This window comes from Mustela lutreola, chromosome 2 (genome assembly GCF_030435805.1).
Source record: "Mustela lutreola isolate mMusLut2 chromosome 2, mMusLut2.pri, whole genome shotgun sequence".
NCBI lineage: Eukaryota > Metazoa > Chordata > Mammalia > Carnivora > Mustelidae > Mustela > Mustela lutreola.
Window position 1 is genome coordinate 198,370,812 of NC_081291.1, and position 16,691 is coordinate 198,387,502.

The following is a 16,691-nucleotide window of genomic DNA, read 5'->3' on the forward strand; positions in this document are numbered from 1 at the left end:
AACCTGAATCTACTTCTGTGGCCAGGACTGTTATGTTATGGCTGGTCCGATTGTTATACCCTGCGTTCTATGCTACTAAACCTTGGATCATTCCTAAAGTACCAATTCTGTTCTTGAACCACAAACAAGGCTAAAAGAGCGGAGGAAATTCAGTGAATATACAGGATTGGGATTGTGTATTGTCAAAAGTATTGAGCTTTATAATGCAATTATTTAAGAAATAGAGTCTTTTTTTTTTTCTTCTTATGTTGCCAGCATTTTAAGTTACATGTTTATTGAGTGGCATTGCTCAAATAGCTACAGAGTATGCATGGAAATATTTGGTGTCTGAATAGTTTGGAGATTCAGAGAGAAAAATCAAGCTTTGGAGGTATTAAATTATGACATGCAAAAAAGTTTTTGTTTTATTCTTAACTGCAGCAGTATATATTGAAATCAGATTTAAAGTGTTATGTGTCCTTGGCCCACCTTAACAGTTGTACTGTATAGAAGTGTAATGGGAAGCAAAATTTCAATTAGGGTCCCATTAACTGGCATATAATCCTTCTTTAATGTAATAGAGGCTATGGTGTTGCTGTACAAATCTGCTGGAAACCGATTTTAACCCATTTTTAGTCTCTTTCTTTGGAGCTGATGGAATGACTCTTAACTGTTCATTGTCTGCATTGTTTCTCATATTCTTCATTATTTTAAGGTCTGGAATTAGTCTATAAGTGGTCGTTGTGAATATTCAGCTAATCCTAACTTGTATATATCATATCTATTTCTACATATGTATTTTAATTAGTATTTAGAGGAAAAAGTTTAACTGAACCCAACTGTGATTTCTAAGCTAGCCTTATTACTGGAAGAAGAATTCTACCGCATCAAACCAGACTTTTCCTAGTCCCTGAGACCCTAACTTGTGAGGTATTTTAGGAACATCACAAGTCAGGCTCTTGGGACCTAGGCGGAGGGGAACCAGCAGCTTTGGACCTTATTGATTGTCTGCAGTTACCACCAGAACAAAAGAACATACATAGATTCTGCCTAGGAGAAAAGAACAATGCTCTTCTTTATAAATCAGCAATGTCTTCATCATGACCCACCCCCAAAAATACTATTTTCAGAAACTGTACTCAAAAGTGATTACTGAGTTGCACTGAATAGCATTTGTATGATATTAAAACAACCCTATAAAAACAGTGTAAGATAACTGTGTAAGAAGCAAAGTTAAAAGACAGGTGTTTTTAAAATGCTTCTTTGGATGTATTTTAAGGTGGCTAGTCTAAGAGAATATACCTCTTCAGTTAATACTGAAGAGAGTGGCTTATATTTATAACTTTGGTCATTTGCATAGAAATATATACATTAGCTTCTTAAATAAGTCCTATATGTCTCCATGTAACTGTGGCTCAGAATATGTAATGTGTAGCTATAATCGTGCTCGAGGCCTAGAAATAAATCATTTACAATCTTCTTTACTGACCCTATTAGATTTTACTACTGATTTAAGAAGAATGTTACTTTATACTTTGTATTTATTGCCAGAGTTTTCCTTAGTCTTTTAACCAGACAAAATACTCTGTATGTCCTATTATAACAAGACATTCTCTTGTCATAAGAGTTATCAATAATTAGCAAAAATATGGTGCCTTTTAGTCTTTATATTTTACTTTGTATGTATCATGGACCTATGGGAGATAAATCAGTAAATACCACCTCTAAAGTCAGACTGCTCTGGTTCATCTGTCAACGGACCCTGAGCTGCATAGTTTGAGTTTGATGAGAATTTTAGTTTTATAAACTACTCCAACTATAAGTAATGTGTCATATTTGAACACTGTTAGACATTGCCACATCAAATATTGATTTCTTATAAGTAGAATCAATATATTAAATCTATTTACAAATTTTACAATAATATTGCAGATACCAAGATACACAATGGAGATGAGAGACTGCTCATAATAGAAGATACAAAATGATTTCATTCTTTTAACTCTAATGCTTTACATGGGTGCTATAAATTCTATGTACCTTCTGCATTGTTAAAATAAATTTATGAATGTACTTTAGAACACTGTATGGAGTCGTTGTTCACCTTTTCATTGGATTTGTTACAATTACTCATGTTTGGACTATCATACGCTACAAATCACCCATGAGTTATATTTCCTAAAAAATTTGATACTGCCATATCGTAAACATGTTCTTCCTCTATACAAGCCACGTAAAATATGTTAAAGCATGTATCCACATTGTGCCTATTCAGATTCCTTATATCACCTATTTTATTTATGGAGAATCTCTGAAATTTTAAGTGCATGTATGTGTGTGTATGAACATTCGTCTTAAAACTCCAACTGAAAGGAGGTAATATAAACAGTAGACTTTTGATAGTGTTTATCTTTTACTTCTTTGAACCACATTTTCATTATCTTTAAACACTTCTAAAAGCCCAAGTTTCTCAATACAAAGAACTCTATATGTGTGTGTATCTACAAGTGCAAGAAACCTGATTATATTTAATAGCAATGTTTATCCAACAGATCAGAAACTATCTCGTATATAAAACAATATCACACACAGGTATATAGCTACAGACACCTGATTTATCATAATCATAAATAATATGTAAATGATGTTTCATAAATTTAGTTCTAAAATCATGTAAGGGATGGTTGTTTATTGTTTATAGTGATATCAGATATAATCTATTTCAAATGCAGTATTTTTTGTGTTATTATATCTATGAATTAGACTATATGTTAACTTCTTTTTCGTAGAGGAAAGGTACCAAAGCTGAATTTAGAATGCAGTGATGTTTATTTTTTACTAATCATCATGCATTCTTTGAACCCTCCCTGTGTAACCTTCCTGCATATTAACTATCTTTTCTAAGACTATCATTGATAAAGCTTTTCTCTTACTCCTTAAAGGTGAGTAGAGATTTAAGTGGGTGACTTTGTTTATATAAACTACTTTATGCTGTATATGGATAGATGGATGCCACTTTTTTCTGCATTTCTGTCTAAGCTGTCACAGAATAATATTATTTGGAGCTATAAAATATGATTTGGAAAATCAGATCATACTAAGCTTAAAATAAAAGGAGAGGTCTACGACAAAGAGCGAGAAAATGATGTGTGTTGCATACAAAAAAAGCAGTGATATTAACAATTCGATGGCTTCCTGGTTGGGAGACCAGCCTGAGCCAGACGCATATATTAAGAGCTGTCTGCTGCCGATGTGAGCTTGCTCAATGCGGTGGAAATGAGGAATCACCTCCTCTCTGACACCAGCTTATTTTCACATTTTAATTTGGAAATAGCAAATCACTGTTTTACATAAACACACTAACTCCCGCTCGGTTCTTTCTCCTTTGCTTGTTAATTTACTATGAACTTCAAGTTCCTTTTTTTTTTTTTTTTACAATCCTCACTCACTTTAAACTTACCAGCTAAAATCGATCAAAGACCAATGAAGTATTAGTTGTTTCTCTCTCTTTTGTACTGCTCTGTGAATATTGTGATATTCGTGCATTTAACTTTTAATCTTTGTAAGGAACACATCAGTTTTCCAAAATGGTGTTTTTGTTTGTTTGTTTGTTTGTCTTTAAAATCTTTTAGGACCCATCAAGGAAGCCACTTCTGGAATTTTGCCATATCTAAATATGATTATTTTTCATTTCAGGGTTCATGGGATCAATATTTTCTTAGTATAAAAGTCTGTAACACTTTAGTGTTCCAGTGAAGCTGAAGGAGAGCTATATACAGATATTCTTAAGCATTAGGCTATATTAATAATACCTAGAAGAGATGTAAGTATCACAGGGGAATTATAGTACAAGTTAATTACTAATAAAATGAGAAAAGGTGTATACTACTTTATGTTCTTCTTCGAATGGACGTGCCTAGGCTTGGTCGAACTCACCTGATAAATATGTAAATGGTTTTACAAGTTGTCATGTTTGGATGAGTTTGGAGAAAACAGTACATAAAGGGTTAGCTAACGCCCAAATTTTCTTGCCATTTACACACACAGTGCAGCCTACATTTCAGTAGGAGCAAATACAGGCATCGTTTTGATTACTTGGATTCTTTTGTTTAATTTCTTACTAGACCTTTAACTCGGTACTCAAATTCCACTGATCTCTTAGTGACTGTATTTGGAAAAGGAAAACGAAGTTTCTCATACAGAGAAGTTTTTAAAAATCCTGGGCATTTGTAAACATTTCAAAAATAAGACTTTTTAGTGTAGCTCTGCAAATGTACATTTAGTACGCAGAAATTTAGATGTTATTATTATTTGTCATCTGCATACTTAGTTTTCCGATAATCAGTAACCAAATACACAGAAGCATATATACACATATATTATATATGCATATATATGTATATGTATCTTCAGTTTTTAAAAAACATCAGTAAAATCAGTGTAAAAATGAAGACATCTTCATAAAATCATCCACAGCATTTTTTCAATGAGCTAGCTTCAAGCTTCAACTTTCATTCCTTTTTTCCCCAACTCTCTCTATGTTCAATGTAGTTTTAGCACATGAAATACATTAACTAGCCAACAACATTAACTCATATGTAATGTTTTACTTGTGAAGGTTTAAAAGTAAGAGGAACTTGAAAGGTAATGATATTAAGTGAATTTAAGATTTAAATAGTTTTATATAATCAACTAATTTCATGCATGTTGTACAGGGAAATTAGAAGTGAAAAATTATCATATGGTGAACTAAATCTTTCATTGTTCATGTAAGTAATGTGATTTTAAGTTTGTTACCTTAAAAGTTAATTCCTAAACAAGCGTGTTAATAATCATGGTCTGTCTCTCTCTGTTAGGTCAACCGCATAAAAATAATAACTTCCAGGTTTCATCCTAGCCTTGTAAGGCATTTTGGTGTCTTTTGTGTAGGTGGATTTAACCATTCCTTTTTTTCTAAGAAGTTTCTCCCTCTCTGTTGGTAGGTGTCTGACGATTTGTGAGCACCAAGGGACTATTCTGTGGAATCATCTTTCCTTGCCTTTGAATTAGCTTTCCCTAGGCCATGAGTCAACCTCAATCTTTTGTACATCCAAATTGGTAGGTCTTTCTTGAAACCCTTCTATTTATTTTCCTAGACATACAAGGGAATTGTGAGAGATTATAGATTTGCTTTGTGATTATCTTTCCAGTTTCCGGACATCTTCAGTAAGACATTTGGGTGGTGGTGAAACACTAGCCAGTGGAAGGATTTGGTTCTGTAGGATTTAAAAAGTGTAACATCTTTCTCATAGTAGACTTCATATTCTTAGTGGGGAGAGGGAAACCGGGCTGTGGCTAGGTTATCACTCTCTTATATACCACACTAGAAGCCCAGCCTGTGCATTTGTAAACCTTGGGGAGGTTTCTACATTAGACAACATTTTTTGTTGGGGGATTACACCACAGTTGGTTCACTTCACTTCTGTCTCTCTTCCTGCCCCCACCCCCCACCCAACATGGAGTCTTTTCAACTTCTTCAAAGAAGTGAGAAAAAAAGTAGACTCTTTATTAATGGCAGAAAACAAACTGGCTGCTGGACTTCCGAGACAGCCTTCTAATAATAAAGCAGAGTAGGCACTGCGACAAAGAATTCTTGAATGTACTAAATATATAGGGAAGCCTATTTAAATTCACCAGAGGGGCTTAGAGGACAAGCAGCAGAAAGTTTAGAATTCAATTCAAGCCATGCCAGAAAATGAAAATGTACTTAAAAAAGGATTTCTGATACAATTGTTCAAAGACATGTCAACTTTTAAGGTTCTTTCTAGAATAATGAAATTTGTATTCTAATTTCTGTGGTGACTTTTTCAATTAGAAGGAAAATTGATTAATGGATCTCAAAGGAGTTGTATCTTATGTTTAAAGAAAATGTGTTTTCTTTCCATAGAATGTGCTCTAGTGAGGGCCACCTAGTGCACTGTCTAAATCACTTACATATATACATGAAACAAAGAGATAATGTATTTTTCGACAATTAGACGTATCACAACAGGGAATGCGCTGGCTACTTTGGGAGAACGATAACACAACTTACATGTTCTTTCTAGCTCATTTCCTCCCATCCATTTCTATGATTTATAATATTATAAATAAATGTAATAAAATAATCCTGAAAGAGCAAATTGCTGATAAATAATAGCTCTGTATGATGCCAAATTTGAAAGATAAAATAATGATCCCTACCGTATCTGTTATTGACTCTAGAGAATGCTCTTTACCCTTTATTTATCTATAAGACATGCATCTATAAGGAGTAAGAATTTATAACTTATTACTTATTACTTACATCTGTAAGAATTTATAACTTATTACTCCTAGTGTTGAGCGAAAGAACTGCTTATAAAATCCATATAAAGGCCAGTATGGCCCACTCAGGGATGAAATTTCTAGCAACTTCTTTCCTAACGTCTTCCTTTAGAATTAATATAGGTTCTGGAAAAAGATTGTCATTCTTTGTCTCATGGATTATAAGTTGTAAAGAGGACAGAAACTTTGACTCACTAGTGATGCATCTTTGTTACTGCTGTGGAAAGATCCTGCTTGAGAATGAAAACCAGTTCATAAATATAATTTGTCAACTTAAAATAAGTTGTTGATTCATTAATGTATCCATTTATTTGTAAATGTATTATCTAGCTTAAAAAAAAACAAAAACCTCAGTGTATTAAGGTTACATCAACACATGGGACCACTGTGGCCAGTTAAGACTTAATTATTTAGTAAAATGTGATTGGCTTTAAAGTGTAATGTCAGGATACCTGGGTGGCTCAGTGGGTTAAGCCTCTGCCTGTGGCTTGGGTCATGGTCTCAGGGTCCTGGGATCCAGCCCTGCATTAGGCTCTCTGCTCAGCAAGGAGCTGCTTCCCCCTCTCTCTGTCTGCCTGCCTCTCTGCCTATGTGTGATCTCTGTGAAGTAAATAAACAAAATCGTCTATTAAAAAAAAAATAATGTGAAATGTCAGATGTATGAATATTAGTTACGGATTTGAGATATTAATGATAAAAAGTAATTGTTGCCATCGATGCATTGAGATATAGCCTGAGTCATAATTTACCAAACAGCCAAACTGATTTCCATTGAAGTTTTAATGACTCTCTTTGATTTTTTTTAATTTTTTTAATGATGTTTTAATATCAAGGATTTAAGTAGACTTAATGATTGATCAATGAAATAATCCAAGTAGACTTCTTAGCCTAGTTTCTAGCACCAAGAAAACATTCAAAGAATATTAGTTTGTTTCTTCTTAGTTGGGTCTCAGTATTTGCTTTAGCTAAACACACTATTGTTTTCATCACCAAAATTTATTGGGTGTACATTGTCCCCAAGGGTGAGAGGCAGACACCATTGGGAAATTATTTCAGATCCAGGAACACTCAAAAATTGTGTGCTATCAGTGTCTTTATCAGATGTTTCCTGAGTGCCCACTAGAGGAAAGACAAAGAGAAATTCTGCTGTCAAATAGCTTATGATCTACAAAAGATAGCTCTCACTCATCTAACACTTTTTGTCCTTTTTATGTAACTTAGCATTTTATGAATCTTGTAATTTGGCAGTTTTATTCTTTTTTTATTTTATGGATGAGTCTTCTATGTGGTTTGTCCTATTTTCTAGTTGCAGATAAAGCAACCTACCTATCTACTTTGAGTTGCTTTGGGCAAGATATGGATTGTTGTTAGAATTTTGCAGTGTCTACTTGTTGGTTTTATGATTTCCTATATTAGGCAAAGGTCTGGTGATCTAAAACCATAGACTATGAAAATGTTAATAATCACGTTTATAAACATGGTATTTCCAGAATAATTGGACTAAAATGTAGTATTTATATATGATTTCAATCCCTCTAAAAAAGCCATCATTTAATTTCTTAAAAAAAAAAGAAGTAAGTTAATAATATTGATCTTGCAGTTTCTTTTTTCTTTTAATTTTTTAAAAGATTTTATTTATTTATTTGACAGAGATCTCAAGTAGGCAGAGAGGCAGGCGGGAGGGGGGGCAGGCTCCCCACTGAGCAGAGAGCCTGATGTGGGGCTCAATCCCAGGACCCTGGGATCATGACCTGAACCGAAGACAGAAGCTTTAACCCTCTGAGCCACCCAGACACCCCTGATCATGCAGTTTCTTGAAGTAGCAATTACATTACTTAGTCAAAGGGCCAATGCATTCTATTTGGGCTGTTCTCTGGGAGTTAACAGAATATGCAAAATAAACTTGGAGCTTTTGATATCTGCATCATAAATGCCACCATTAAATTTGAATAGTGGAGTAGAAGCTAGAAGACAAGAATTCTAGCACTGGTGCAACCACTAGTTCTCTTATGGAACCGAAACTCTCTTCTTTTCACTTTCCTCATTAACACCTGATTTATCAAATAAAGATGTAAAGGAAAATACTTTTAAAGTGAATTTTGGGTAAAAAAAAAAAAATTAGTTTGTGATTAAGCTGTTGGGTACTATTCCATTCCACAAGGGACTTTTTGAGTCAAAGGGTAGGAAGACTAGCCTTAGCATAAATCACGGCATTAATCAGACTCTTTCAGTAGCTAAGGCTCAAAAGGGAGCTCAACTGTGAAGTGTGTAAACCTGGCGATTCACAGACCTGTACCCCTGGGGCTAAAAATAAATTATATTTTCATAAAAAATTAAAAAATTTTTTTAAAAATACATAAAGCTGAATGTAAAAAAACAAGAACAACAACAAAAACAACCGAGCTCAAATTAGGAAGCTCCTCTACTCCTGTTCTACCCAGGTCCTCCCCTCCACGCCCTCTCCCACTCCATCTCTCTCTCTCTCTTTCTTTCTCCAGTGTGGTATTAACCTCACTCTCAGGCAGTTGACTTTGTTCTCACATTTTCTCTCTGTGGTGGCAAAGATGGCTACCGCATCACGCATCCTTCCTAGAGCCGGGGGTTCCAGAAAGAAAAAATGAAATGTTCTCTCTACCCCAACATCAACCTTATTTCTCAGAAAGTCTCTGATGGGTTCTGTCTTGGAGCCACTTCTCTGTCCAGATGAGAGTTACTCAGCTTAGACAGGCTGTGTAGGGAGGCAGAGTAAGACTAACATAGCAAGGTTAATGTCTAGGGCAGAAGTTGAAGGAAGTTCCAACAGGCAAAATATAGCAGGGCTCCCAACAACCACTACAGATTTCTAAATTGCTTAGCACAGTGATATGATATAGGCTTCTTTAATGTATATTGGTCTTGGTAAATTTAGTGGAGCCTATGAACATACAGGTAGTATTAGCTTATTTAGTCCAAATGTGCTCTGTACAGGATTGTAACTATACAACATCTGCACCAACACATTGCGACCTTGAGTATCCTGGAGATTAATTAGATTTTACTAACATTTTCCTTGATCATTTAATACATGGTATACATCAGGAAAGTCAGTATTTGGACTCATTGGGGAATTTGACATTTTAAAAATTATGTAGGGTCATTAGAAAGGGGAGTTTGGTAAAGAAGCCATAGTGATTATATTCTGTAGTCCAATGTTTATCCTTGGCCACCATATGTTTAGGCTGTTCTGTTACAGAGAATTTTATATCCCTTCCACTTCCAACACTGATATTAGGGAGTTTTATGTTGCTGACATCCTAATCATATAAAATTATATAATGGCTGTAATTATATACAGATAGGACAACTTATTTGGTTGTATTTATATAGAGATATATAATTATACTGTATATAACTGTGTCTACTACATGATTATATATATGTATTATATATGTATATATAATTATATATATCATTATGTCAGTATACAATTGTAGCCATTATATGGTTTTATATGATTAGGATGTTAAATGCTAGCTCATCTCAGCTTGGTTGTTTATCATGATATGACCTGGACAGTTTTAAACATTTTACTATCAAGAAGTGCTATTTAGGGATCTTTCTCAATGAGAAAAAGATTAATTTGCTATGAATAATGTTTCTAATGCAAAACATTTTGGAATTTTTTTTGTGTGATGCAGATGAGCTATGCTATAAATATAATTTAGAGAGTTTGGAAATTGATTTTAACACTCACAATTCTTCTTCTTAATTAATCAAATTACAAAATTATGCTGTGGTTTCCAGTATATTAAAATAAGTTGTCATATTGGGAACATCTGTTTACGCTCCTGTTATGAATATGTGTTTCTAAATGTCTGAAATATAGATTACCATAAATAATGTTGGTTATTTATTCTCTGGAAGTACCATACCTACTTCCTCCTATGATGCTTATTTCCCACCACGTAAATTTTCCAGATTGTATTGTAGCATTTTCTTATCAAGATGGAGGGGAAAGACCTGGGTTTTCATTAAGGCTTGCTGATTGGTTAAGAAAAGCGAAGGCTGTCATCGGCAGCCTTTCCAGACTCTGCAGTGGGGCTCCAGACAGTCAGCTGGTACTATCGCTTTGTCGCAACTATAAATCACAGTCTTGTAATGGCCAGGGCTGACACCTTGACATTTTCAAGAAGAGTAAAAGACCTGATTTGAATGGAAATCAATTTCATTGCACAAATCTTGGGTTCCTACTCCAAGCCTTTTCTTATGTCTTCTGTAGACTTATTTGGGACTTTCATGATCACCAGAGGATTATTTCAGTCATACTATTGCTCCTTTTAGCTATAAAGGCCCAGCCTTATTTCCTTTTTCAATCTCAAAATGGAAAAGTTGCTTTTAAAAATTTTATATAAGAAAAAAAAAATCACCAATAAGCCAGAGTTTATTTTAACCATGCTATACTGGTAGTTTTAAAAAAATGGCAGTATCAGCAGTAACAATAGACACTATTTCGTTTTGCAAAATCTTATAGAATGTTCTATGATTTAAAAATACAAGCTGTGTACACGCATATACAGATTAACCTTTGATTATTTCACAATATATAATGTCACTTATGCAGTGATTTTTGAACTTCAATCAAGCAGATTTCAAAGCCCAGTATTTGTACTTTTACATTATTGCACAGAAACACTAGGCTTACATATTTTAGAGTCAATAAGGAGTAACAACATGCTTTTAACTGTGTTAGGTGGATAAAGCATTCAGCCCTGCCTCAGGGATTTTGAGCATTCAATCCAGGTGACACAGAGATAACTCCACACTCGACTAGTATGAAAAGAAGTTATTTTTAAATATTTTAGGAGATTGGAAGGGAATGATTTAAAAAAATTAACCGACTGTGTGAAGTCTCCCACCTTTAGAAAAACATTCCAGTGTCTTTAAAACCATATAGGGAACGAAACTTATGCTTCCTTATGCTTTTGCTTGCTCCCTCCACAAGAGTGATCTAAACTCAGTGAAACCTTAGATCTGCTAAACACAATTATTAATAGAAAATTTGGACATCGCCTCTCTGGGTCTTGTCCGGTACAGAGAGATTACCAGAATGCCTGGTAATGATTTCTCTTTATCATCTTCATCATTAATCTTTGACTTCATCCCAAATCTTACTTCTTTTTTTTTAAGATTTTATTTATTTTTTTGACAGACAGAGATCACAAGTAGGCAGAGAGACAGGCAGAGAGAGAGGAGGAAGCAGGCTCCCTGCCGAGCAGCGACCCCGATGCGGGGCTTGATCCCGGGACTCTGGGATCATGACCTGAGCCGAGGCAGAGGCTTTAACCCACTGAGCCACCCAGGTGCACCACAAATCTTACTTCTAAGCAGGAATACTCTTTGATTGCTAAATTCATTATTTGGCAATGCCCCACAGACAAGTAGAGTTATAGGTTATTATAAACAGGAGACTTCTAACCCTTCAATCTTCTTATCCATCTTTCCACTCATCCATACTTTCTTTCATTATCTATACAGAATAAGAATCTCTCCCAGGTATGTGGGAAACACAAAATGAAGTTTGAATTCTTTCTTCACAGGATATTATGTTATTATGAGAAAATAAGGAAAACTTAAAAAAAAGTTATCAAGTCATAATGTGATGGATCCTGAAAGAATACGAAAACACAATGCTTTGGGATTTGAAATGTTTGGGGGAAATATTTACTTTAGTTATTAAGAATCAAGAAAAAAATCCCTAGTAGAGGCTGTATTTAGCTGCTCTGTGGCAGATAGGAAGAGTTTCTAGAAGAAATAATGGAGGGGCCAAATTTCAGGAGGAATATGCAGTATGTACAAAAGAGGAGGAACAGAAATGATAGGCTATCTTTGACATTCAGTTTTTTTTTTTTTAATATTGGGTTTATTTTTACAAAATAACTATTAAAAGGTTGGCTAGGATCAACTGAAGGAGGCCCCACAGTGCTCACGGGGAGGTCTTCTGGTAATTGTGGTAGGCACAGGGAATCCTTTAACAATTTGGGGGAGAGAAGCAAGGATGAAAGACACAAGATTAATCTGAGGTCAGTGTAACTTAAGACCTCAGCCCAAAGGACATATCAGAACTACTTATGAAGATACACTGCTCTTGCTATCCTATAAATTCCAATTCATTAAGTTTGGAATAGAGTCTATGCAGATGCATTCTGTAAAATATCCTGGATGATTGACTAACACTCCAACTCCAACAGAGTTGGATAGAGAATGTTGAAATGAGAAGATGTTAGGGATCATTAGACACAAGAAGAAACAAAACAAAACAAAAATATCAAAATCAGAGGTTCCTAACCTGGGGTCCACAGATCCCTGGCCTTTTAAGGTTTTATTTTCCCATGAGATTGCATGAAGATTTTTCAAGTGGATATACATTTTTCTGGAGGAAATGATTGAATAGTGTTTATAAGATTTCCTATGGAGACTAAACCATCCCAAAATGAAGAACCACTACCCTTAGTTAGTGTGAAAAGTAGGAGGTAAATGTGAGAAATCTTTTGACTATACAAGGATTTAATGACTGAGTAGATTGCATGGGGATACAGATTGTGGCAAGGAAGAAAGGAGTAGAAGATGACACTAAATTTCTATACCTTTTGACACTAGAAGAATGAGAATCATGATAATCCTTTTGTGAACCAGCATCAGACCCCTCCTTGGTTCCCATTTCAGTTAATAGAGCTTCGATATCAGACATGTTGGATTTGTAGTGTGATTGTGACATCCAGAGGTAGATGTAAAACAAATCATGGAAAATTTGGAGGTGATTACCTATCTTCAAGAGTCATTCTCCTAGAAACCTAGTTCAGCACTTTGAAGTCAAGAACCTATGCTGCTTCTATTTTGGTGCTCTTTTTAAGTGACTTCCATTTCCCAGGTAGTCTCAGGATGACCACTGGACCTCCACCAAGTTGTTTACTTTTAGTCAGTAGGAAAAAGAAGAGAAAAGGGCACTATACTTTCTTTTAAAGATAATTTCTGGATTTTTTTTAATACACATGTTCCACTATACCCTTAGAGCTTAGGCACCAGGTACTAAAGGTTTTGGAGAGTGCTTGCATAGAAAGGTAGACTTTATTCTGGGCAGTCATTCACCCAGCTAAAAACTGGAGGAAAATGAGAACAGATATTGCAGGAAGACTAGCAATCTCTGTCATAGTGAACATAAGCAATCTTGCAACTTTCAGTAATTAATGAAATAAAATCAGAATAGCTCAGCCTTCAGCCTAAATAATATATTTTGATTAGAAAAAGGTAGAAATTTCTTTATAACATTATTTTATGAAAAAATATCTTATTTCAAATTTCTGTCCTCCTCAAGTGATTCATTTCCTGAAAATAATGAATTCTTCTATGTGCAACTGGGAAAATAGTGTTACTGGTTGTGAATGGAGTTAAACTTGTTAGTTCAAATTTATTAAGCCTAGTAGGCTCAATCCGTCTAGAGCCAATACAAAATATTTTCATATTATTTTAAATGCAGCTACTTTGCTTACAAAATAAATTAAATTCTACCTGCACAGTGATAACAAGTGTTCATATTATAAAATTTGAAATTCTAGACAAAAAAGCAAAAAACATATTAATCTCATCATGTAGTATATACTCATACCTTCCCTCTTTGTCTCTCTCTCATATACACATATACACTCAATATTTTCATAATAATTTCTAACTTACTTTTTAATTATTAAACACCAAATGAATACTTTCCCACATATTGTCATTTTAGCATACGCTAATTATGTTATTACTTCAGTATAATTTATTTAACTAATCCATTTGAAAGTATAAGTTGGGTTTTCTTCCATCCTTTTTTCTCTAATATAAGTAGTATTCTGATGATAAATACACATTTATGTATTTATATATAATGATACCCTTAGGATATTAATTGGGATAGGCGATAATGTCCTGAACAAAAATGGTGGCAGTGGAAATGGAGAGATAAGAAGGGATCAAAGGAATTTGTAGAAGATAGAATTGATGGACCCATTATTAATTGTATGTGGGAATGGTATCTAGAAAATTTCAACCAGGGAGATTTCTTCCCCAGATCATGCTTTTTGCTTTATATTCTCTATCCATGGAGGGCATATGACACAATCAAGGAACACAGTCAAGGGAACCTGGGTGGCTCAGTGGGTTAAGCCTCTGCCTTTGGCTCAGGTCATGATCTCAGGGTCCTGGAATCGAGCCTAGCATCAGGCTCTCTTTTCAGCACAAAGCCTGCTTCCCCGTCTCTCTCTGCCTGTCTCTCTGCCTACGTGTGATCTCTGTCAGTCAAATAAATAAATAAAATCTTAAAAAAAAAGAAAAGAAACATAGTCAACAGAAGATCTAAAGCGCCTAATAGATTATGTTTTCAAAAAACTTTCTCAGCAAATACAATAAGTTCAAAACAAATTGCTCTACTTTTGGAAGAACTAAGTTCTTGAGAGGGAAATGGCTTCATTTTTAATTCCCCAAAAAACATGGCCATAAATATTATTCTGATGCTAGAACCTGGATCATAGAACTTTTAAAAGCTAACGATAAAGGAGAAAAGGGTTCAGGGTATGAGCTAGAGGTAGTTTCCCATCACCTAGGACCTCATGAAACTTTCTAGGCTGTGGGCAGTGAGGAGCCAGCCTAGAGTACAAGAGAAAAGGACAGAAATGGGTGTAGATGAAGAACATCACATATTTGGCTCCTGGTGTTGGAGGTTCTATAGGAAGGAAGTGGGTAATAGATTCCCACTAGGTAAATCTAAAGACATAAAGACCAGAGGGTTTATGGTCACTGCCCACTTGGAATTCTAGGGAGGTATCTTTGTACATGCTGGTAGGAATGACATCAGCGGGGAACTAGAGGAAGTCTGAACCTGCCCGGTTCCCCTCTAAACCTCTAGCCATCACCATCTTCTAAGAGTGGTGGACGAAATCTGAAAAAGCTCCCTTTTTTGCGAGGGCCATCAAGGAGATAGCTGAGAAGAGGAGGAAGATGTTGTGGAATTTCAGAGGATCCAAAACACCAGCTAGACCAATGTGGAGAGGTTTAATCCTCAGGCTGGACTTTTTCAGAGCAGCATTATATGGTTTTACTCCTGAGGGAAGGATTTCATGAATTTTGCAAGGGCGTAAGACCAGCACCCAAGGAAACATATTGGAAGAAGTTAGTGATTACTAGAAAACAGTAGGTAGCCTTAATGGGGAGAAAGTAGAAATCAGAGATGTGAAATGTCACCTTTATTTTATACTCAATTCTTACGTATTCCAGAATGTTCTAGTCCATTTGAAAATGGTAGAACCAATACTGATTATTGTATTTCTGGTTTGTCTTTTCTTTTTCCTTCCTAACGAATGAATTTAGAACATCTAAGAATTGGACTCTTTTTCATTCACAGTTCTTTATCCAAGGGTAGCATATGAGTTAGTCTGTTGTGTGGTTTTTTTTTTCTAGTTTCTTTAAAGACTTTGCATTTTCTCCTTCTATTTTAGTCCTTAGAAGATAGTCTAGTTTATTTATTTTATTCACTCAATCAACAAACGCAGAGTATTTTCCATATGGCAAGCAGATTATTTTAATCATCTATAAACTCAGTTTTAATTTGTAAACTTACTTTCAGCTACAATTTATTTTATTGTATTTGTTTAATGTTAATTGAACATATCAATGCCTTTATACTGGATGGAGTGTATGCTTCACACAATTCTTACTTATGGATGAATTTTAGGATTACACTTAGAAATAAAAACACAAGACACTTATTCACAAAGATATAAAAAAGATTGATGCTTCTAAGGAAAATGTGCAATGGAATAGTTTAAAAAGACTATCCAAAAGAACATCGTGGAACTAGAGCGTATCATGCTTAGCGAAATAAGTCAAGCAGAGAAAGACAACTATCATATGATCTCCCTGATATGAGGAAGTGGTGATGCAACATGGAGGCTTAAGTGGGTAGAAGAATAAATGAAACAAGATGGGATTGGGAGGGAGACAAACCATAAGTGACTCTTAATCTCACAAAACAAACTGAGGGTTGCCGGGGGGAGGGGGTTGGGGAGAAGGGGGTGGGATTATGGACATTGGGGAGGGTATGTGATTTGGTGAGTGCTGTGAAGTGTGTAAACCTGGTGATTCACAGACCTGGGGATAAAAATATATGTTTATAAAAAATATATGTTTATAAAAAAAAAAAAAAAAAAAAAAAAAAAGAACATCGTGAGGAAAATAGTATTATTTCTTTGTTAGTGCTTCCAGTATCTTTTCTGGGAATTCAAGTGGAACAGAGAATCCAGTGAAATCTGGTGCTTTGCATCATTATTAAGCTCATATCTGCAAGCTAATCATGT

The 16,691-nt window shown here is 34.9% G+C and overlaps 1 long non-coding RNA gene across 1 annotated transcript in view; it reads left to right on the top strand.

Annotated features, from left to right (window-relative positions):
* Nucleotides 1-956: 956 nt before the first annotated feature.
* Nucleotides 957-16,691, top strand: part of LOC131825264 (uncharacterized) — a 57,825-nt gene continuing 42,090 nt past the window's right edge. Inside the window, exons 1-2 of the long non-coding RNA XR_009351180.1 lie at nt 957-3,802; nt 4,962-5,076. This is a non-coding gene — a long non-coding RNA (uncharacterized LOC131825264). The remainder of the gene's footprint in view (nt 3,803-4,961; nt 5,077-16,691) is intronic.